Here is a 23,921-nt window from a genome sequence, read left to right as displayed (position 1 = left end):
CAGGTCGTACACTCTTAATTGTCTAAACAGTCGCCACCCCGACAGCTGCACAGGTAAGCTAGCAAAAAAAAAAAAGATGCGTCTTTCAGCTGTGCAGCCAGCTGGCCAAGAAACATCAAGCAGAGGCACTCTCCAAACCAAGATGGCCACCTTGTAGCATAATAAGACAGCGAAGTCAGCATAGCATTCGCGTCAGAGTCACCAAAAAAGCATACGAGTGGGGAATTTAATGTACTGCACTGCATAATAAATAGTCGAACGCCACCGTGGCGCAGATGGAAAATTAGCAAAGTCGAGACAAAAAAAAAAGTCATCTCTTCACCTTTAATGGGAGGAGGAGAATGTGTGTGCGTGTGTGTGTGAGAGTGTACACGGGCGAAATAATGAATTTAGTTGGGAGGAAGAGGAAGAAAGAAAGAGGAAGGCTCGTCGCTTGGCCTAACGAGCAGCTCACACACTCAGGGCAATTAGTCACTGTCATATGAGGGCAAATGTAGAAGCTTTTTGCGGGCTTGTTAAGTAAAAACTTACACGGGGGGTCAATGACACCAAAGAGAAACGCAGCAGCGTGGAACCTTGCCACTGGGAAAAAAAATAAAATAAAGCTTGGAAAAACATCCCAATGCACCTGCACGAGTGCGTGAGAGAAAAGATAATGATAATTACGTGAATAAAATCCTCGAAAATGTAATTGTTTTATCAGGCCCGACGTGTGCAAAGTTTAGTGAGTTTTTACAGGGTTCGCATCGTCAAAAGGGGATCATTTTTCTTGGCAAAACAGCGCGTCGCCTCGGCAACAGCGTTGGGCGAAATAAAAAGCTCATCTTTAACGTCTTTTTTTTTAAATAGTCATATTCCGTTTTGATTGTCACTGTCAGAGAGATTTGTTTCATAAGATTCTTGTAAAATTATAACTTTTTTTCAAAACATTGCAAATTTATTCTTGTAAAATGTCAACAATAAAGTTTCATCTAAAATGATTATTCAAATAAAGTGAAATTATGACTCTTTTCTTTCAATTTTTTTTGATCCAGTATTCAAAACTCACTCTCATAAAATTACAACTTTTACTCCAATTTATTTTCGACTATTCCTAATGACAAATTTATTTAGCTTTGGGAGTTTTTTTTAATGAAAAAGTTATGACATTTTCATTGCAAAAATAAACGCTGAGTAAAAAACACTATTTTAAAATAATATTATTTGGCTGTTTTTCAAACAATATGTAATGATTTTAAATTTTTTCGACAAGACATTAAAACTTTTTTTTTTTAATTGTAAATTGGTAACTATTTTCCCCGCCTACAAAGTGTTAATTCATTTCCTTAAAATTTCAATTCATTTATAAAATTACAACTCTTTTCTTTTCTCGCGTTGTGACTTTTTGGTATAAATGTCTGATTTAATTGCGCTGTTGAATTTGGGCCCGCATAAGGCCGCTCTGCCGTGCGAAGAACAAAAGGTGAATTTCACGGCTGCTCAATGAATTTAATTCCCTCCATTTCGATGCATTATAAATGTACATTTCTTTCAGGGAGGATTTCTTCAATTTGTGCAGGGGCGAGGGTTGCTTCTGCTGATGGTGGCGGCGGCGGCGGCGGCCTATATGGGTCAGAGACCCCGGCGCCTTATCAGTAATTCGCCATTGCCTGGTTATTAAGGACAGCTTAGGTGGAGAGGGCTGGAGTAGCAGGAGGGGTTGAGGTGAATTGATTGCCTGTGGACATGTTAAACATGACCCTGCCGGGCCTCCACTCCACTGCTAAAACGCGCCAACCTGTGCGCCTCACTCCAAGTAATCAGCTGAGGCTTTAATAAAATTCAGAAAGCCCCGAGAAGACACACACACACACACACACACACACACAAGCACCTCACCCCCAGAAGGAGTGCGGAAAGTTGAAAATAATCGAAAGCTGCGAGGCAAGAGGCATTTACGCCATGTTTAGCATAGCTAGCATCGCAAAAATATTTCTAAAAATGTTTTGGGAGGCGTTACACACGTTGTTCTCAAACCTTTTTGCACCACGAACCGGATTGTCGTGGTAAGCGGATCAATCCAAATATCGGTTGCACTGTATTAATACGGACGTTGGTATTGACAGCGGCTTACAATACAGTAAACAACGCTCAATCGCGGGTTCTGAGTTCGATTTTTTTCCAGACTGTTCCCAACTTATTTAATTCCACCGTTGACCACTACATGGCAGCCTACTCTGTACTTTGACTGTAAATTTGATTAAAGCACAGTGAAAACAGGAAGTACAGTATTTCGACTCAGGCTAGTTTTTGCTGAAGATTATTGAACACACTGGGAAACCCAATTTTTAAGGTAGATCCGACAGGTGTTTCTTAACAAATTTCTGAAATCCAAAATTGATCTATTTTTTCCTTCACATCAAATTTTGAGCTCTAGGATCCCCCATTTTCTTAAAACATATGAAATAAATGTGAGTGTATGTATGTAATCAAACTTGACATGCTACAAAAAAAATTGCAATTTTGGAATCAGAATGCCAATTTTAGTTTTAATCAGCATAAAAATGTAACAGAATTTTTTTTCCCCAAAAATTGTTCCCCAGTGATATCCCCCTTCAATCCTGCTTTTTACGCCTACAGAAAGCAATGGCTGTAAGTAGATCTTTGGGTATGACAATTGAAAATGACTATGACATGGCTTGTGACTTTTGAAAAAAATGATTTTCCTCACTGTAAACACTCAGACGGATCGACACACTGTATATTTTTGTGTTATCTGTTGCTCTCGCTCTCCCTCAAAATATCAAATATATTTAAATCTGTATTATTTAAAAAGTCTCTTGAAATACCTTGAAAAAAAATGAAGTGCCATTAATGCTGTCAAAACACAACGAAGGGTTATTAGATTCTTTTGGGCTACTTTAACGCTGACGACCAATTAAATATGTATTTGTTCGGTCCCTCTGTGTGGGTCGGTTAACTTTTTTTTTTTTTTTTTTTAAAGTCCGACAGACCAGTACTAGCCCGCATCCCGGTGGTTCAGGACTGTTGGTTAAGCACATTGGAAAGTCATCAGTTTGCAGCAGCTGGGTAATTAGGGGCCTCAACCGCTCCCGCCCAGTGGGGGGAAAAAAAGAGGGTGTTTCCCTTGATTAAGTCCGACTGGCGGGGGTGAAGCCCCCTTGCGCAAACAGCAGATTGAAGCTCATGACGGAGGGCCTCAGCTGCCGCCGCCGAGCCATGAATTGCGGTCGGCGTGGAGGTGTTGACAGCAGCAGCTGGACATCACCAAGTGATGAAAAGAAAGAGAGAGAGAGAGAGAGCACTCCATTGGGGAAGAGATCGGCGGGGAGGGGCGGGGGTGGTGATGAGTGGGGGGCAGAAGTGCGATATAAGTAAAAAGTGTTTTGCAAACAATCAGGGAGGTTTTTATTTTGTGACTCACAATAGAAAAAACATTTTTAGAAATTGCAACTTCATCCTCCAAACCCCCCCCCCCCTATATTTCAAATGTATTTTGCATAATGTTTTGAGTTTTTCCACATAATATTTCAACCCTTTTCTTGTAAAATGACTTATTGTGGGTATGTTTTAAAACGTCGATTGTTGTGAAGAGTGCGCTAAAAACGGTTTATTTTCGTGGTTGCAATTTACAGTGGCGCAAGTCAAGGCAGCTTTATTCATTGAGCGATTTCATACGCAAGGTATCTCAATGTGCTTCACGAAATTAATAGTGCGACATTGAAAGGCATTCTGTTTACCTCAGAGCCTTACTGGCATGATACTCAACTTGCATTTCTTTTATGTACTCTCATTAGTAGAAGTACTCTTTTTGTAAAACTGAACTCTATTTTACGAATATTTCATTTTCATTGCTTACAAAAATTTGGCGCGCCCCTTTGTCTCAAGTCTCACTTGCTATTGCATCTTTTCCAGAAGCTACTTCATGTTTCCGATTGGCTAAAATCATTTCTGCGTGTGTTTCCTTTCGACACCATCCACTGTGGACTCTTCCAAGGAGCGGGGGGGGGGGGGGGGGGGGGGGGGAGGGGGGGGCGCAAAACGGCTGTTCCACATAACACCACACGTGCGGTCCGCTGAAGCGACATGACGTTTATTGTCGCCGTGTCATCATATTTCAGATGGGAGCGTGCAATTTATGGTGACCACTTCACTGCTGAGGACGTGGCTAAGCTTGTTTAGCATCCAAATGATGAGGAATGACATGGGACGGGCCTTTTACACTGCCTCTCTGACCCCCACCAACACACGCACGCACACACACACACACGCACACACGCACGCACACACACACACACGCATCCATTGTCCCCCCCAGCCGCACAATTGTGACCGATGTTATTGGAAATGAGAGCTGTGTGTGAGTGTATGTGTGTGTTTGATGAATAGAGATGGTGCCCTAAGGTGAGGACAGACTATATTGGTGTGATTCTACTATTCACTATTAATGAACTGCCTAAAGGTGCAAATTAGCTTTTAATGGGTGTTACTTTACTGGCAGTGCTTCTACCGCACACAAAGACATTTCACTTTTTTTTTTTTTTTAGAGGATGTGAAAGTGGGGTGGGCAAAGCAATTACAATTTGTATTGTCTGCAGTTACGGTGAAATAAAACACAAATATTAGCAATCAGATTATTCTAGGGGTGGGTGGGTGGGGGTGTGGGGGGTATTGTGGGTTCCTGTGGACTGAGGTGAACTACTGGAGAGTGTGTCTTAGCCGCCCGCGTTTGTACTCAATGTAGAGTTCGACACTGTAAAATGTTTTTTCAAAAGGAATTAAAAGCAAAACAAGCAAACAAAATAATCTATATAAAAGTATTTCAGGGTTTGTTTTTGCAACACAGCCTCAACACAACAATTGAAGAGAACATTTTGCAAAGAGGTAATTTCTTACTAGTTGAATAAACCATACAGGGCCTCTTCAAGCCACAAACTAATGAGCTAACACCACGTGTCAGCTTTTTTTGTTTGTTTGTTTGTTTGTTTTCTGTGTGTTTGATAAAATCTTAAATCCAGCTAGCTAGCGCTACAATAGCCTGGAAGGGCTCGTCTCTCCAGTCCAACTTTATGTTAGCATCATGGTTGGTTCGATATTCTGGTATTTAAATATACACTGGTCAACTGTCTTTTGATTATAGGCCAATAGATGTCGATTGAAAACATCTTGAAGCAACTTATTTTCGGTTCCCTAAGAGTGATGTTGCATCATAGGCTCCCATTTTGTGTTTGAGTCAGTTTAAGCATGTTTTACTCGGTTCAAATGTATATAACTGTAAATTTAAATCTGTTTAAACAATTTCCAAATGTTTCTTTATGTGCTCTTTCTATATCACAGCTTTTTGGGTCTTATACGACATGATAAATGGAGGCTCACTACATGGCATTATTCGCTGTCATTTATTTCTCATGTGCGAGGCTGGCTAGCGTCTGTTTTCCGTGCATTACCAGCACCGCATCCGAGCGCACGGCGCAAAATCAATTGGATTATTGATTGCCGACTAATTAGGCAAAGATAAATGGTTGAACTAAATAAACAGAGCCGACAGTAACGAGCCGATAGAGAGCACCACATCCTAATTGACTTCTAAAGGGGGCCACCTTCCTATTGGAGGCCGCCTCGGGTTCAGCCGACCCTCCGTCAGCATTTTATTTTTTTAATTTCCCCAACGCATCTCACAGTGAGTTTTTAGGTGACGTGACTCTGACTGTGCATATGTGTGTGTGTATGTGTGTGTGATCAAAAGTGTGCAGTTGACACAAATAGTGTGAGTTGACGCAGGGGCTGGCCCAGGGGTCAAAGGTCAGGACTGATGATACGGCAGGAGCGAGCTCATTAAAGTGGATCGCATCTGAATTTTCTATTTCCTTTAATCATTTTCCCTTTTTTTTCTTTTTTTTTAAATGTAAAATCTGATTAAAGAGCTTTTAGTTGACCTCTAGAGGTCCGACAGTGACAGGCCTCATCTGTCAAGTTATTTTTCTTCTGTGTGAGGCACAAATTAAAATAAAATAAATGCTCGTGGTCCGCTTGCATCGGGGCCAAGTGGTGGCCACGTTCAGTCAATAAAAATGTTGCGTTCAGGAAACTCGGAGCGCAAGTAGCAGCCTATGTTGTATTTTTACCTATCTTGAAATTTCTTTCGTAACAAGAGGCAATATTTTCCTGTTGAGGCGTTTCATAACTTGAAAATTTCGTATGAAGAGACATTCATAAATGGCGTCGCTGAGATCTACGGAGCGCCCTCTACAGGCCCGACAGTGACAAGTCTCATTCCACTTTTTTCACCCCTGGAAGGCTATAAGGAAAAAAAACAAAAGCAAAGAACTAAATAATATGCACTGCCCTCCCATTCGGCGTCCGTCACACTCGGTAGTTCATCGCCCGCACCGAGTGTGCCCTTGTTGACTCAATTGGATTAGCGCTAATATGTAAACACAGGAGGTAATCCTCTAATGAGAGCAACTAAATAAGTTGAAATAGCCTAAATGTCAGCAGGTGTCTGCCAGGTGATCGCTACGCACCCGAAAAGCCGCATTAGGACGGCGTCGATGTCGGGCAATGTTGTGACCTGCCAGGTGACAGCGTAATTACTCGCTTGTAACTTAGCGGGATAATAGCAAGAGCGCCTCCGGGGGATAAGACAAAGACTTGTTAATTATTAAAGCCTCGCATCAGGCTCACACCAGAGAGTTGCAATTATTAACGTTGCTGTTCTTGTTTGTGCTTAAACGCCAGCGCCGCCGTTAATATGCTCATTAGGCAAAATGAGTGATTTTATTACTCTTGATTTGGTTTGGGGGTTTGTCGAACATATCAGGGCTCAGCTGTCGTCACTCGGTGAGGGAGAACAAACGCGTTCACATCCTGAGAAGTCGACTACTTTGATGAGTCGGAAAAGAAAATATGAGAACATGGCGTAAAACTTTTGGTAGGAAATGCGGAGATATGAAGGAGGAATTGGGTCACAGGGGGGAAAAGAAGAAAAAAGAATAGAGGTGGTAGAAGATGAATATTCAAATAGTCATCATTTGATGATATTTAAGTCGCACATCTTATGGAGAATTTTTTTTTTTGTTGAAAACAGTCGTTCAAAACTAAATTTTAGAATATGTTAAGTTGTGATTGTGATGATTGAAGTTCAAGATAGTGACAGAAACATGAAGTCAACCGTCTAAAATCAGTAAAATTCGTTTCTGGAAACACTATTTGTACTTTTAAAAAAAATGTGTATTTTTTTCCTCGAAAATCACCTGTTTTTTTTTTTGTTAACTATCAAAGTACGACTGATGTCAAGTGGGGTTTAAACCTTTTTTTGCTGGGAAAAAACTTAATTTTCATGAAATAAATAAAAAATGGTCAAAAAAAGAATTGTTTGTTTTAGAATTGTACATTGAAAAAGATCCAACTTTTGTCCACTGAAAGAAATCGTATTTGTAAACAATCTTCACTTTTTAAATTTCTGATTTCTTCTCAATACTTATCTCATCAAAATATGTCACGCATTCAAAAAACATCAACAATTCTACATTTTCTGGTATGAGTACAATTTTTGTCAAAAAAAAATTACATCCTCAACATATTTTTTAATTGTCTTCATTTACTTAGCCTTGAAAATAAAACAAATGCAAGTTTGTTTTTTATTTTTGTATATTATTCTGGTTATTCCAAAAAAGCTGTTCCGAGGTTGACATGTCATCCAATTTAAAAAAAAAAAAGATATCCTGCTCATCTACATTCTGAAAAAAACTAAAACAAAAAAAAACACTCTTGCGCCTAAACTAGCACAAGTACGTGTGAGTAAATCACAATCAAGATCTCAATTAAGTATCAGTTTGAATGGCTGCATTTTCTCTTCACAATCAGCCACAATTTAAAGCCAATATGCAACAGAACCGCCATGGAGCAAATGTGCTCTAATTGCGCGGTGTCGCTTTAAAAGTGCGAAGCGCTTTAATGAAACGCCGCTGAATCAATAGCAGACAATCTTACAGTCGACGATGGAATTGTTAGCAGCCACCAAAGTCATTCGGTGGCACAACAATTACGTCCTACTTGTACGCGTTTATTGGCTCAAACAGACTTTTAAACACATATTGCCGATTTAGACGTCGCCAGATGATCTCGTCGGACTCGTTTGCTTATCGGCAAGGAGTCAAAAGGGAATTAAATATCGCGGGCGGGCGAGAGCGCAACTCAGGAGTTGTGATTAAAGTTTGATCTGGCGTTAAATCCCTCATTTCTCCTTATTTTCCTTTGCAAGCGCTGCTCGGAGGCTTTTACGTCCAATTTGGCGTTTGACGAACAAAAGCGGAACAACAAGCAGGCAATTAGATGGCTTCGACTGTGACGCCGCCGTACGCGGCTTTCGGAGAAGGCGTTTCCTTGGTCTTCCTCCTTTCCTAATGGGCCCCGCGGGGACGAAGGGGTTAATTGATGCAGATGTTGATGGCTTTTACACATGACGCAGGGAGCATCTCCCCAGTGGCTCCTATTAGAGGCACTTTTAATGAAGTGCTAAACACGAGGCTTTGCATGCACCGCGTGCCGTCCTCAGGAAAACTCTGCAAGGGAAGCGCTTTGCGTGGAACCCCCCCCCCCCCCCAGCCACACACACACACGGATACAGGGACCCCCCCCCCCCCCCCTTTCGGTGCACACCCACCCTCCAATCAATGCGCCTTTCTCATCTCATGGAGAGACAGCGTGAGAGGAAGTCAATCAAAGAGGTGTGAATGTTGCCATAGTCCATAAATAATGTTGCCATAGTGCGGGGAAAACAAAGAGATGAAGCATTGATTGAGATAGATAGCCAGACAGATGAATAGATAGATGAATTCACATTGATTGCATCACTTGAAATGATAGCAATAGCAATGAGGCGGTTCAATTTGCTCATCCCTATTACAACAATGAAGTTATAATAAAAAAAAGTGCAAATAAACCATTTGTTTACACTCTTAAATTCCCCTATTCAATATAATGGACGAGTTGAGAGAGTCTGCCATTTTGGTAAGACAGTAATTGTGCTACAAACTGTGCAAATATAGACAAAATTAGGGAAGAATACATTGAGACTCATTTTTACCCCCCACACAAATTTTACACAGGGGGATAAAAAAAAAAATCCCTAAAACAAATAAAATAGCGAGCGGCTAAAAGTAGTCATCGGTGTTGGGCTCCAGTGATGCTAATGCTAATGGCGCTTCTCACGCAGCGTTAGCAGCCCGCTCTCACTAAATTGTGCTCATTAAAATGACAAACCCAAACACACACATGTGCGCACACACACACACACACACACACACACACACACACACACACACACACACGCGCGCGCACACACACACACACACACACACACACACACACACAGAGTCAGTGAGGCATGGTCTTCAGCTGCGTATGGCATCTGGCCCTGACACTCCACCAAACCGCCCTCATCATCCAGCTCCCCCGAGGCTGCCACGAGAACGCACCAATGCGACTGCGCCTTATCACATTTGAAAACAATCAACATCCCTTTCATATCCAATTTAGCCACCTGCCACAGTAGCCCATTAGCGTCGGCCATGATGTACTATTAAAGCCTGATATACGTGCATCGATGGATATCAATATATAATGCAAAGCGCGGGAGTGTCTTCTTCCTGCTCCTCCTCGCGTCCTGATCCATCACGAGACGCCAATTTCAAAGCGACGTCTTAATGGCGGTGTCAGAGTATTAATTAGAAGTGTTAATGAGCTAAAAAAGCAACCCAAATTAAATTAATGCAGACGAGCGCGTGTGAGAGAGAGAGACTGTGAGAGCGAAATTAGCTCCAATTTCTGTAAATGACTTTGAAGTGAGCGCAATATATCAGGCGGCCGCGTGCGCTCCCATCCCCCCCCTTAGCTAATCAAGAGCTACATTGCAATTAGCTGCTTAATTAAGGCAACACTCGGGCCTCGCGCAATCAGCCACAATTAAGTAACGGCTGTTACAGCATGAAGGCGGGCCTGTATTCCCCCCCCCCCCCCCCCCCCTCGAGGAGAGCAACATATTCGAGCGCTTTAATGGCCTGCGGGGGATTTGCGGGGTGGCCCCGAGATGTTGCCAAGATGGAGAGCCTCCTATCTCATGCTTCGCTGCGGATCTTTTGCTCCAGCTGGAAGCCTCGCACGACAGCGACTGGAGGGGCCGAGACGTGGCAATTGGCACCAACCGTTGGCGGCGGCAAAGGCCCTATAACGGGTTTTGTCGCCGTGGCTCAAATGCTTCCAGTTGGAAGCGCGAGCGGCACACTATTGACACTCGTGGACGTGTTAGCGGCAGCCAGGCCCCGAATGTGGACTCTGTTGTCCCGCAGTGCCAGCTGGTGTGTAAACAGTGACAGAGTCAGAGCAAAGGTCAAGCCGACTCAAAACATCCGTCCGTTTTGGGGTCACAGGTCAGCTGGATTAGGATCCCGGACAGGTTGCAGTTCTATTACATTGCCTCCAGGTTGCGGCAGAGATAAACAATTGACAAGACTAAAATTAACAGCACATACTTCTCACACAGGGTGAACTCTAACGCACGTATCGTGCATGCAGCAAAACGAAGAGTTTTAAAACACGGGAGGACGCCTGATTCCTAAACGCATCGCGCTCATGAAAGGCGCCCACCAAATTATTGCACAGTATGCAAGAAAGCGAAACTCTGCAATCATCATCGCGAGGCATTGTTGGAGTCTCGCATTCCCGTCTGAGGGAAAGACGTCACACGTATTATCATTTCAGGCGCATTGCTGAATTACATGTCAATACCGTACCACTGGGGTGCCCAGTCCGGTCGTCGAGAACCCGAATAAAAACTGCTTTTATGTGTTGACTTCATGCAACATACCTGATTCAAATGATCAGGATCATTATCAGGCTGATCAGTTGAATCAGGTGGTTTGGAAAAGGTACACAACAGGCTGGACAGAGGCTCTTGAGGTCCAAACTTGGGCACTCCTCCCATAGCACATAAACAGCAATGGAAGTAGGAGAGCGATTCGTGTTTTTTCGAGCTGGGAAATCCACTATTCACACTTGTGCTGTCGACAGAGTGTTATCTAGCTTCGGTGAACCTAAAAAAAACATGCTTACAAGTCCCAAAAGATTGTGTGCCTGCAAGAAGTCCCCAAATGTAATCGTTATATTTGTAATCAATGCACATGACAGTCATCAATTAACCGAAGCTGCCAAGAGTGGCGTGCCGGGCACATTACATACACACTCACTGGCGAGATACTCTACATATGGTTGCTATGTATACACTTGCCGGCGAGGTGAGGAGAGCTGGTCCGTGAACCGACCCTCAAGCCGAGACAACCAAACGCGCATGCTTGTCACCAATAGGAGAGAGGCTGGCGGAGTGATTGCAAAGTGCAAACGGCAACAGTGGGAAGAGCCTCAATATGACTTCCTGCTCGGCCGCAAGCACTTCCAAATATGGGCAAGCTGACACTGGGGCACTTCAGGTTCCAACCCAGTTGGCACGGTAATGGAAATAGGACTTGCAAGCAAGTAAATTTCATGCCACCCGCTGCACGGCAAACAAAAAGATTTACTTGGTTGGATAATTTTACACCGCGCGTGTGATCTGGCTCTCTGGAGAAACAACTATTTGTGTACAACATATCAAAAGTCTATTTTCCACAAGATGTTCCCTTTAAAGGCCGACTAAGTCCTTCCTCTCTGTGGCAGCTTTTTATGACACGGCGAAGGTGAATATTCAATATGCTTTGACGGGTCGGGAGTCTTACAAATCAATTTGCAATGTCACGACATCCACTGTGGGATATGCAAAGCGCAGATAAGTAGCAGCTTGTCACCCCAGCCAGCGTTGCTCCTCTCTCAAAAAAAATAAAACCGCCACCTGGCTGCCGCGTGAAACTCTCGCGTTGAAACGCTCTCAAAGGTTAGCGCAGTTATCTGTCACTTAGCGCGCAACCGAACAATTCTTTCCTTCTTGTTTTGTGTTTGACGCCCTTTTGGATTTGCAGTGGCCGCCGGGCAAGATTCTATAATTAGAAGGCAGTTGAGTTGGTTAGCAGGTAATTTATCCGCGGGCGGCACAAGTCTAATTATTGCCTTTGAAAAGCTCATTTAGCTTCAAACACTTCAGGTGTTTTTTCTCCTCTCTTGCCTCGTTGTCGGCGGCGGCAAAGGTAACGGTGTCCCGGAGCTCTGCGGATTCCCCATCCATGTCACGTTCGCCTTCACAACATGCGCCGCGTGGACGGTATAACATGTTCAAACAAATACGATGAAGTAAATTCTCCTCACTTTTTGTCCTTTCTCCTTCCACCATTCCAAAGTCAACATATTTCCAAAAATTCACGCCACGCGGGCTATAATTTCTCTCATTCCGACAATTCCGTTTTCCCACAATTTCACTTTTTTTTTTTTTGTATCCACAAATGTCCCATTCATTCCCAAAAAAAACAGCCAACAACAGATTCACGCAACTCCCATTCAATTCACTTTGGGAATGACTTTCAACCACATACCAAAAATTCCACATTTTCACCAACATGTGGCAAATTTGTCATCCAAATCATTCCACATCATTTCAAATGATTCCATATATGTTTCATTCTGCATCCATACACTATTTCTTCAGAAATTTCATTTCCAGTTTTAGTTTTGCTTTCATGGTGCTAAAATATGTTCTGTGGTGTAACAACAACAGGAATATAGCCTAAAAAAGATTAGCGCCCCCCTGTGGTGATGCTTAGATATACTGCCCCCCCTTTTTTTTTTAAATGAACGGAGCCGGTCTGTTGCCAGATGGTGGTTTGTGAGTGAAGGCAGACGGCATCGCGAGGCGGTCTTGGCGGAACGAGAGGGCTCACTTACCTGACGAAAGAATCTGATGGGGGCGGGGGAGATATAGGCCCCTTGACTCCGCCTCCGAGGGAGGTTGTCAATCACAGCTCGCCGTACTGCAGGGGTCGGCAAGCTTCGGCTCTCGAGTTGCATGTGCCTCTTTCATCCATCTGCTGTGGCTCTCTGTGACATGGGGGGGGGGGGGGTGATTATTGAAATCACTTGTTTCATTTTCAAATGTAATTCTAAATTTAAAAACGGAGGTGTTGTTGTAACAAACATTTTTTAAAGCTCAAACTATGTCTCACAAATGCAGATGCACCACACTTATAATATGGGATAATTACGGTAAGTGCTGTAGTATCCGTGTCTTGGATGTGTGCTTTTTAAAGGGGTGTGGCCTCAGCAAAGACGTCATCGGCTCGAGTTGTAGCTTTGCAAGTGTTGTCAATTTATGTTTGGGTGTTTGCCTGATTGTCTTATTCAATAAATGGCTGAAAGTGAGTCAGGTACTGTGGCTCTCCTGACCCACATGCGAAGGCATCACACAGGCATCATATTCATATTGACCAGCATTTGAAACATAAACGGGCGCACGGTTTGTTTTTGGCCCCGTGAGGAGATTTTCGTGCCAACTGACGCTTGGCGGACGCGCACCTCCCGCCTGGGCTGTAATATAATATTTCATTTCAAAGCACCTGAGAGACAGTCATGTGATAATTTCTTAAGCCGCACTAATTGAGAATCCCAGCAAAATATGTAATTAAACACTTAAGCGTAATTACCCAGCGCAGTAGGAACCCAGTGAATTAATTAAGGGTAAAAAAAAAATCATCAATTTATTTTAATTCATTTGTCCCCTTTTCCACTTGTAATAATTAACATTTTAATTGCCTTAATCTGAGCAAAACAAAGTCACATTTCATTTGACAGCAAAGCAAGAAATCCACACTCATGTGTTGCGGGGGGGGGGGGGGACAACAGCCACTCGGGGTGTGTTTTGTTTTGCACATTTACACTGGGATGAGTCATATCGCCATGGAAACATAATTGAGATTTACTTTTTTTTTTTCGAGCCGTTTAAAACAGAACAGGTTGGGCTCAGGCTAATCTCTGGGATGCAAAAGAACACAATGTCGCCTGATGTGAAACAAACACCATGCGTGTGCATGCATTTGGGTGTTATCAGCAGCCTGCCTGGGTTTGATGTACACCTGGAGAGCAACTTCATATCCTCAGGCCACTACTGCGTGTCAGGACCATGAGAATGACACACGCACACACACGCGCGTGCGCGCCCGCACAGAAAACGGGAAATATCTCTGGCCCCGCTGGAGCCATTTACCTTTCTCTGAGTAGGTTCAAGATATTAATTAAGATAAATCTACCTCAATTCTCACATTCTACCATCTGCTTATTTATCAGAATTATGTTAATCGTTTCTGTAGGGGCCCCGAGAATTATTGCCCATTTTGAGTGCCTAATTCCTTTTAACGTTGGTGCGCCGTCTTGCTTTGCATACGGATGCCGTGACATCTTCTCGGCAAGCAAAATGTAGGCGTATACGGACCATGTGACCATGCCCCACATCCCCCAACCACCCCGCCTTCCTGGTCTTCCTACAAACAATAGGGCCTTGATTCTGAACTGTTCTGATAATTGGTATGGGGTTTGTGTTATGGGCATCGGACTATACGGTTTACACCAATTTATGTTCGATAACGGGGGAATGGCAATTGAAATGATGAAAAGGGGCCACCATTTTTAACCAGTGCTACTGGGCGTGATCATGTAGGACCATGCACTTCCTCAACAAATGTATGATCAAAGACGCCATTTTAAAATCAGGACAAAATATGTGCTGGGACGCAACAAGCGAAAATACGCGTAGAATTGACGGCGTTTGAAATATATTGGGAAAAATGTCGGTGTTTAGGGATATATTTTGCAAGCCCTGAAAATTCTTTGAAAAATACTGAGAAACCTCCAACGTGCATTTTCTATGAAAAACGACAGTGGCCCTGAAGTGCAAAACACAACATCAATTCACCAAACAGTACACCAAATCAAAAACGTAAAAAAAATGGCAGTAAATTAAAAAAGAAAAACAAATGATCACAACAGCAAATCAAAAACACAACATTATATAACTAATCATAATTGTTTTTGTATTTTTTGATTTGCTGTTGTGTTCACATTTTAGTTTTTGCGCTTTTCATTTGCTGTTGAATTTGTTTTGGTCTTTTCCAATTTGCTGTTGTATTTTTTTTTCTTTTGGTTTTGCATTTTTTTATTTGCTGATGTCATGAGATTTTTGTTTTTGGATTTGCTGACATATTCACATTTTGCTCTTCAGGGCCACCATCAAATCCCGGGGTTGGCTCTTCAACAATAACAAACAAACAAAAAAACAAACTGCGGGGAAAAATTTGTAAATAGATGAATCCACAGTCGACAAACTGTGTGTATGTTGTATGCGTGGGGTGGGGGGGTATACTGGAGTAGAGGAATTATGTTTATAATTTGCTCCCCACCCATTATTTATTTATTTTTCCGGGGGGGGGGGGGGTCAGAGTTTGCTGCCAGTGGCTCATCCCTGTTTTATAAGGTCAGGGACTACAGGGGTCAACGGAGGACATGATGCAGAGATGTGGCTTGTCGTACTCTAGAGTTGTGCGGTTAGGAGGTAAAAGTGGCTCGAGCGGGACAGGTCAGACTCCCGCTCAAGCCAGGGAAGACTAATGAGGGCGAGGACGGAGCAAGGCGATACGGCGTGATTAAATTTAGATCTGGAGGGAGATCTTGATCCTCGCTGACCCGCATCTAAGTGACATTTGCTCAAGAGAAACACACTGCGGCTGAGGCTTATTAACCTTTTATAGATCCCAGCACTGCCGCTCCACTTAATTGGCCGCCGGATTATTCAATAGACCAAAATCACTGTGATTTCATCCAACAAGGTGGAGGAGAGGTCCGGTCTGCGACAACGCACCGAGATTAAATAGAAATCGTTTTGGAAGGACTTTTGACCGGCATCGAGGGGACCATGCTTTTGAATTGTGGTTCAACAGAATTATAACAACAAAAAATAAAGAAATAAAAACATCATGAAACGGGCATTTTCAAAAATGATGGTTTCCCTAATTACTTCAATCAAACACTTTTTGTAAATTTTGGTGAAACCGGTGCACATCTCAGCAAGTGTTTTGGCCCACTCCTCATGAACAAACTGTCGCCTTGTGCTAGATGGAGCAAAGCAGCCCCAGAACACGGCAGAGCCTTGTGGTATGCTCTATATTTGCGTCTGTGAACAGAGAACTGATGTGCATTTGAAAAATGGATGTTACGTTACGGCAACAAATCCTTTAATTGATATATCCATCCATCATCTGAGCCGCTGATCTTTACAAGGGTCGCGGGGGTTGCTGGAGCCTATGCCAGCCTTCTTTGGGCAGCTGGGGGTGGGGGGGGGGGGGATACCCGCTGAACGGGTGACCAGCCAATAGCAGGGCACACATAGATGAACAACCATTTGCGTTCACAGTCACACCTGTTCAAATAACCTCCCATGCATGTTTTTCGAATATGGGAAGAAAACAGGAGTACCCGGAGAAAACTCACGCAGGCGCGGGGAGAGCGCAAAAACTCCCAAGTCGACATTTTGGCATCGATATTTTGTCTAATATTACGTTGCGACGTAAACCAACACTGATGTGTGGCGTCGTGTATATTTTCCTGCAGACTTCCTAAACACTGATGCTTAACTGTAAAAATAAATAAACGCACTTGAGGGATGACGCAAACAATACAACGTGTCCCCTTGTGACAAGCAGAACGTTATGAGATGGGGGATTACTCAATCTCAATTTTCTAATGGTGATAAATGTCACATGCGGAGGGAAAAGGCTGAGCAAAGTAATCCTCAAGTGCAAGGGAAAGGCTTCCGACACAACTTGAAAAGCGAGATGAAATCTGAACGCGGAGATCATCATCATCGGGGCTCCGCAAGTGTGTCGATGCAAATACGACATCGGGGCCCCGCTTTGTGAACGGTCTTCGTCCCAGTCGGCGCAGATGACCGACAAGGAGCGGGAACATTGCTTGTCAAGTGTCTGGTGGCGAGCAAAAGGAGCGAGAAAAAAAAAAAGGGAAGAGGATCAACACATTCCAAATGAGCAGACATAATCCCAGCGAATGTGAAGTTAAGCCATTTCATAATTAGCTGATTTCCTAATGTATGCCAGGCTTTAATGACCTTTGCAAATGAGAACGCTTGTTTGAATTCTGGCCGTCGCTCACATGCTTTTTATCCCCGCCATATCGGGGCGAAGATATCCGTAAGCTTAATGAACACGTTGAATGGGAAGCGACGGGCTGGGGATGAGGGAGATTGCAAATGCCTTTCCACACCTTGCATATATCATCGGCGCGCCTGTAAAGTGTCCCCCCCCCAGTGACCCGCTAGCAATGCAATCGAAGCCTTTGCCTTCAATTAAGTGCACTTGTTCTGACTCGCAATCACGTGGGTTCAAGCACCATTAGCGTATGACAGCATACCTTCGTCACATTTGAACACGGGAAAGCGTTCGGTGGCGCGGATGGCGATCGGACGGAAGCACATGATGGGATCTGTCGGCTAAATGCATCGACTGGGTTCCGCTCGCCTCGTATGCAATTGGAATGCCGCTTGAAAGTTCTAATAGGGTGACTTTGGTCACATTTGAGGTTTTTGTTGTGTTTTTAAATGCAAAAGATTGAATAGGTTGCAATTAAATACAGCGGAACCTCTATTCACGAACATTTCTTCATACGGAAATTTCAAGTTCCGTAACGTCTCAACAGGAAAATATTGTCTCTTGTTACGAAAGAAATTTCAAGATACGAAAGGTAAAAATACAGTATGCCTTGGAACGAATTAGGGCATTTACATGGAAAACGCGTCTCTGCTTACAAAATGTTCGAATTAAGACATTTCTTCCAGAACCAATTAATTTCGGAAGTAAAGGTACCATTATACATACATAAAGGAATGAATAAATACATCATAGGGCGGGCTCAAAAGCAAATCTGAACCATTTTATTTGTATTAAATTTAATAAATGTATTTTATATTTTCTTATCAATTAAAAAAAAGACATTTTGGATTTTTTTTTAATCCGAAAAATTATTTTGAAATGGTGGGTGGGCGGGATACAATTTGCAGGTTAGGTAAATGTTTCTTATTCAAGCTATTAAAAAGTGATATCAAGAGCTAATACTTCTTATTGTCTTAGTAGTGGTCGTGGCTACAGCGCCACCTTCGACAAAAGTGAATTTGATTGTTGAATTCGAGCGTACTTTACAGAGTATCATACATCCGACACACGACGCGTCACGCAATCTGAACAATAGAGCGAATCAACAGTCGCCAATCAGCAAAAGGAAACGATGGCAGCAATCGGGAGGGGGGGGGGGGCAGGGCGTTTAGCGAAGCGGCGCTGACGGCGAGGAAAACACGGCGTCACTTAACGTGTGTCGGCTTTCACGCCCGCTCATAATCTGTCTGGGATTTCATGTGTGTTAACACAGCTCCCGACTCAAGAGTGCAAAACACTTGAGCGGCGCTACATAAATGTCTCCATGTAGCAAGTTGACAATAAACAAGCTATTCACTGGCGGGGGGATTTGCATGGCAAATGGGCGCATTAGCCGCGCGGATGGGGAAAGATGGCTTCAGAAGAGACGCGGCGCATTGTCAGGGCGGCAGATGAAAACTGGCGTCAGATTAGCGACGGCCCTGACCACGGAGCCGGAATAAGCTAATTGCTTAATTAGCTGACCCAATTCCGTAAGCTTCTTTGGGCATATTAACAACAGCTAGGCCGCTTGACAGAGGCTTGTTTGTTTTTATGGAATTACAGTAATGAGGATCAAACAAGTCGGTGGTGACGATGAGGTGCGTATGTATTGACTGTATTCATCCTCGTGAATGCCAATTTATACGGAAAAGGGAAGCTAATTTGTTTCCGCGCCGCCGTCCCTCAATGTTTGTCTAAACAATTACGCCGCTCTGGGGAGTTTTCCCGCCCCTCATTTTAGGCATCATTTTTGAGCGATGAGGAAATAACGAGGGGGAAAGTGGAGATGTTAGAAGGCTTGATGACTGAAATTGATTAATGTACATTTTTTTGGCGGGTACACACACTTTACATGCGTGATTTCGGCTGAGCACATGGGAAAGCAAAAGAGTGCTATTTGTGTGAGAGGAACTCATCTATATGCTAATTCATTGGTTTCATTTTGTCCATACAGGACTGTTTACCTATTAGCTTGTGTGCATGTAACAGGAATTTCAACAAAAACAAAAAAAGAAAAAAGAAAAAGCTGAATTGTCAGCATTAGCATTAGCTTTTGCGCCTGTTCCTCGTCTAAAGTGGAAACAGGAAGCAACTCCCCAGTTTGTTTCCATTCACTCGTGAGGGTGGAGGCAAGGTTATTATAATTAACGAAAATGAGTGAAATATATAACACTGAAATTTAAATATCGCTTTTGTAAGGGAGCTAAAATTAATACGAGACTGTTTTTAAAAAACAAATATCTGGAACTATATTTTACATTTATAGAACTGAATACAACTAACAATTACCATCCTGTCTGGAAGAAGTTGGGTGAAACAGACGTTTGGTGATTCTAGTTTACTTTATTACACAATATTTAAAGATACATTTTTAAAACTTAATTTTTTTAATCTTGTACTCGAAAAAAATATTCCATCTTTAAAAAAAATACTAAAACTAATAAAACAAAAGCACAGCATTTTTGAAAAAATAAAATAAAGCCGCTCTAAGGTGCAGGGTTCGATTCAGGCTCTGGCCTTCCCGTTTGGAGTTTGCATGCTCTCCCCATACCTGTGTGGGTTTTCTCCGGGTACTCCAGTTCCCGCCCACGTTCCAAAAACATGCATTGCAGGTTAATGGAAGACTCTAAATTGTTCTTAAGTGTGATTGTGAGCAAGCGATTAGCTGGCAACCAGTTCAAGCTTTGCTGACCGTGACCGTCCACCACTGTAAAAAACTTCATGCAGCTTTCCACAAATCTTTGCAAGGACTTCCACTGTGAGCTGCTTTACATCAGACAACGTTTTAGGTCCTGGCATCATAATGTTCTTTGTTTGTTTTTTTTTGGTTTGGGTTTTTTTTTTTTTGTGCTTATTAGCCTCAGCGTGAACACAATTGGGAACATGTCGGACCACAAAAACGGGATTAAATGCGTCACGGAGACACTCAAACAGCCTTATGAGGACTCGCTTGACAGCTCAACTTACAATGCTAATGTCATTCCCCATGAGCCACGCTGAAAGAGATGCAATCAACCCGTCTGTGTTGAGACGTCTGTTGTGTTTAAGAGGATGAAGACCCCCCACAACTGCCCCCCACCCTTCCCAGCCAAGACCCCCTTTTGCCTTTCTTATTGTCTGTGGCGAACACAGCCCAATTGCCACTTACAGCTGCTAAGAGCCGGACGTTTCATCTCCAAGCTTCCTCTGGTCTTTTCGCTACTCATCCCATTTCTACTTCCTCCAAAAGTGCCACCACTTCATTAACCTCGCCGTCCGTGAGATAAAGAGGCAGCGCATCAAAGCGCGCGCGCAGACACACACACACACACACACACACACACACACACACACACACACACACACACACACACACACACACACACACACAGGCCTGCCGAAAATGCAGGGAAGAACCTTTGTGGAAAAACTGTTAACCATGTGCAGGGAGCAGCAGCGAAGGGAAAACAGAATTTCCAAGAAGCAGAAAGGAATAATTGTTTTGGGCTCCCCCTATAGGCATCGCGAAACTGCGACAACCACAACGCATCAACAAATGCTAGCAACAAGGAGGAAAATGACAATCTGTATTTGCTTCTCAACACGTGGCTGTTGGGCATGTCACTGCAGCCAAGTGGAGACTCTGGAGTGTAACGCCGCAGCATTCAGGTCGAGCTAATGCGATCAAAACTCCGGCAAACGGTCGGGGTCGCAAACGTTTGCCAAATGCTCGTCAACGATTGAAGTCATTTTTCTTGTCGCAGGTGTATTTTGAACATGCCCGAGAAAAGTACAGGCGAATGCCTGACGAACTCTGACGGGAACGCGCAATAGTTCGCCACTCATGGAAGCTGATTCTGATATCGAAATTTGGCCGAATAAAATTCAGAATGCCGATTAATCTAAAAAATGTATACAATGAATAAATTGACTTCTTTTTTGGGTGCTTAACTCTAATCGCTAAAGTAAAAAAAAAATAAAAAATTAAATGCAGTTCTTGAAAGCGCTAATATCAGTCGTTCTGTAATGAGTATTTTATTTTATGCATGTTTTATATATTGGATCATTTACTGATAGAATGTTAGTCATCCTATGCATTGCTTTCCCAAATGTAAACCAAAATGTGAATTTAAAAGCCAAGTACATATCGCACTTTTTTTGACATACCGTCACCCTATAATTGAATATAAACACTATTTGCGCTGCAGTTTCCCAACAGGAAAAGATTTTCAAGTGGAGGGCTGTTACTTGGCTACACTGATTCGTGGGAAAGGCTGCCGGTTTGATACGCACTTCGGAAATAACACTTTTGCTCAAATCACATGAGCTATTATCATGTTATTACGGCCGACAGTAAAAAAAAAAAGTAGAATTGGCTAACTCAACTCAGACAACAACAGAATGTAGAATTTATCTCACTGCTAGCGACATGGCTGGTCCACTAATACCACAATAAATCGCTACCATAGGTACTGTAGGTGAGTTCTTGGTTACCACGGCGACAACAGAAGAGCTATACTTCTTATTAGAATCCAGCGTATCCTCCAAGTGATTCCGACGCTGTTATTTGGAGCTAGAATTACCACATATTGTCGCTTTAAGGAAGATTGATTGGGAGGTGATGCAAGTGATTGGTGCTGTCACGAGTGTGACCCGCACACTTCAGACTCACAGGCTCCTAAAAGCCAGCCTCAGCCAGATGAGTAATGACTCCCATTTACAAAACAAAACATGAAAGTGGATGAGAGCAAATGTATTAACTGAGTCACAACATTGTTTTACTTTCACCACATACAAATCTCTGGGCTGCATTTAATCCCTCTACCCACAGTTCCTGCGAAACGGAGGATATAAATTATTTTCCTTTGGTGGAAACGGCAAATCCCCCGTCTGGATTCTGTTAAAAGGCTTAAAATGTCACTAAATGCCAAGGCTGAGACTCCCGCTCGTACGCTCGGGTCTTTAAGACAAGATGTTCAAGCGTTGAAAGTTACCTGAAACCGAGGAGGTTAATATTCTTATCGCCGGGCTTGTGTGAAAGTGGATATTGAAAAATAGCCAGGTAACGCCGCGCATTAGCAGCTATCATGCGGATTAGCCTCGTAAATACAAATTACGCATTTAATTGTTTATTGTCGGGAGTATTTGGTTAACGGGATATGGCGCCTGCATGGGAATGAGTGGGATAAGATTGTGACAATGGTGAAAAAAAAAATGAAAATGGAAAAGAAAATGCCAGAGGAAACACACCACTCCAAAAATTTCACTCCCTTATTTTTTTGGTAAAGCCTAAAAACATTTGGGTTTGACATTGTGGCTTAAGAGGCACAAATACTCTCCCCTCCTTCGCGAAAATAATAATTAAAAGTCAACCTCTACTTTATAGAAATTCACTAAAGTGCGGTGGGCGGGGGGGTGGGAGGGGATCACCCACAAAAAGTGAGGGAAAACTGATTACATCAACAATCATGCCCAAAGATGTACATTATAAAAAGAAACAGACAGCTGGCTGTCTGTAGGCATAAAAAGCAGGATTAAAGAGGAACTTAACATTCAATAATCTTCAGCAATACTTCCTGTTATAACTATTTCACATTGAAAGTATCAAACAAAATAGCCTGCGACCATCTGGTGGACTGACACCCAAAATGAGGTCGAAAAAAAAAATTGAGTGACAACCAGCCCCCATGGTCCAAACAAATAAATAGAAAAAAAAGTGAAATTGTGCAACCATGAACCTGGTGATGACTTAACTTCTTTTCATAGGTTCAGAGCTTATATTGTGATGGAACAGAATATTTTGTGGGTCTCCACATAAGGCTCAAAATGCTCTCGAAAAGGCGAGCAGTATGGAAGAGGTCTGCTTGAGCTGTCAGTGAATTTGTTAACATAAGCTGTACAGTGGCCCTAAAGTGTTTTAAAAAAAAAAAGGCTTGAAGTCGGACTAGCAGAATACATCCTAGCCTAGCCACACTAGGCCCGCTGCTTAACGTCGCGGCCCAGTGAGCGCATTAGCGTAGCACATTAGCATAGACGGGCTCTGAAATAGAGGACAAAGAGCCACGGGGTCGAAAAAGAGGTCTTCATACAACATCCCCGTGAACTGGCTGACAGGGTGAATCACGGGTTAGAAAGCGACCAGTGAGGCTCGGCTATCTATTGGCGCCCGGGCGTCACACGCGCATATTGTGTTGCCGGGGAATTTCAATGATCCCGGCACGCAGCAGGAGAGGATAAAAAGTGAGTGGCTCAGACCACGAGTGAGGCTCGCCTGAATCTGCGGCGTCGAGTTGAAAGTTGCGGCGCCGTTCCGCCGGGTAAAAGAAAAAAAAAAAAGTGTCAGAATCCTGCGCGCCCGCTGATAACATGCTTGGATTAGGGATGTTTAAGGCAAGTGAAAATTATTCATTTGAGATGGATGAAAGCTGCACTTGTCAAGTCTACCAGTCATGCACTTTTAGGTATTTCATTTCCCACTCGCCCGCCATGCATAATTTCCCCTCAATCCAAATTTGAATGCGCCTCGCTTTCACCAAGAGTGCAGCGTGGCACAGAAAATGGATCTTTGCCAGTCAATAGGTAACAAAACAATGCATTTTGGGAGGGGGGGGGGGATGCAGCAGGTGTGAGAATCTCATTTCAAATGAGAAAATGGAAACAAACAAGCCTTTAAAGCATATGATGACGCGTGGAAAAAAAAATAAAAAGATCGAAGTGACAAGCGGAAGATCTGTCGGCTCTGAGCTCGCTCTTCAAATATTATGACAG

At 43.1% G+C, this 23,921-nt stretch overlaps 1 protein-coding gene across 2 annotated transcripts in view; it reads right to left on the bottom strand.

The window, feature by feature from the left end:
• micall2a (mical-like 2a) overlaps positions 1-23,921 on the bottom strand; it is an 89,480-nt gene that overhangs the window by 54,444 nt on the left and 11,115 nt on the right. For both annotated transcript variants that reach the window (XR_015103259.1, XR_015103260.1), the window contains one exon: positions 12,868-13,020. The gene's annotated coding sequence lies outside the window, so the exon portion shown is untranslated. The remainder of the gene's footprint in view (positions 1-12,867; positions 13,021-23,921) is intronic.

The sequence above is a fragment of the Hippocampus guttulatus genome, chromosome 16, assembly GCF_054856545.1.
Source record: "Hippocampus guttulatus isolate MCC_2025c chromosome 16, RoL_Hgut_1.0, whole genome shotgun sequence".
Classification (NCBI taxonomy): domain Eukaryota; kingdom Metazoa; phylum Chordata; class Actinopteri; order Syngnathiformes; family Syngnathidae; genus Hippocampus; species Hippocampus guttulatus.
This window is presented reverse-complemented; position numbering and strand designations above follow the sequence as displayed.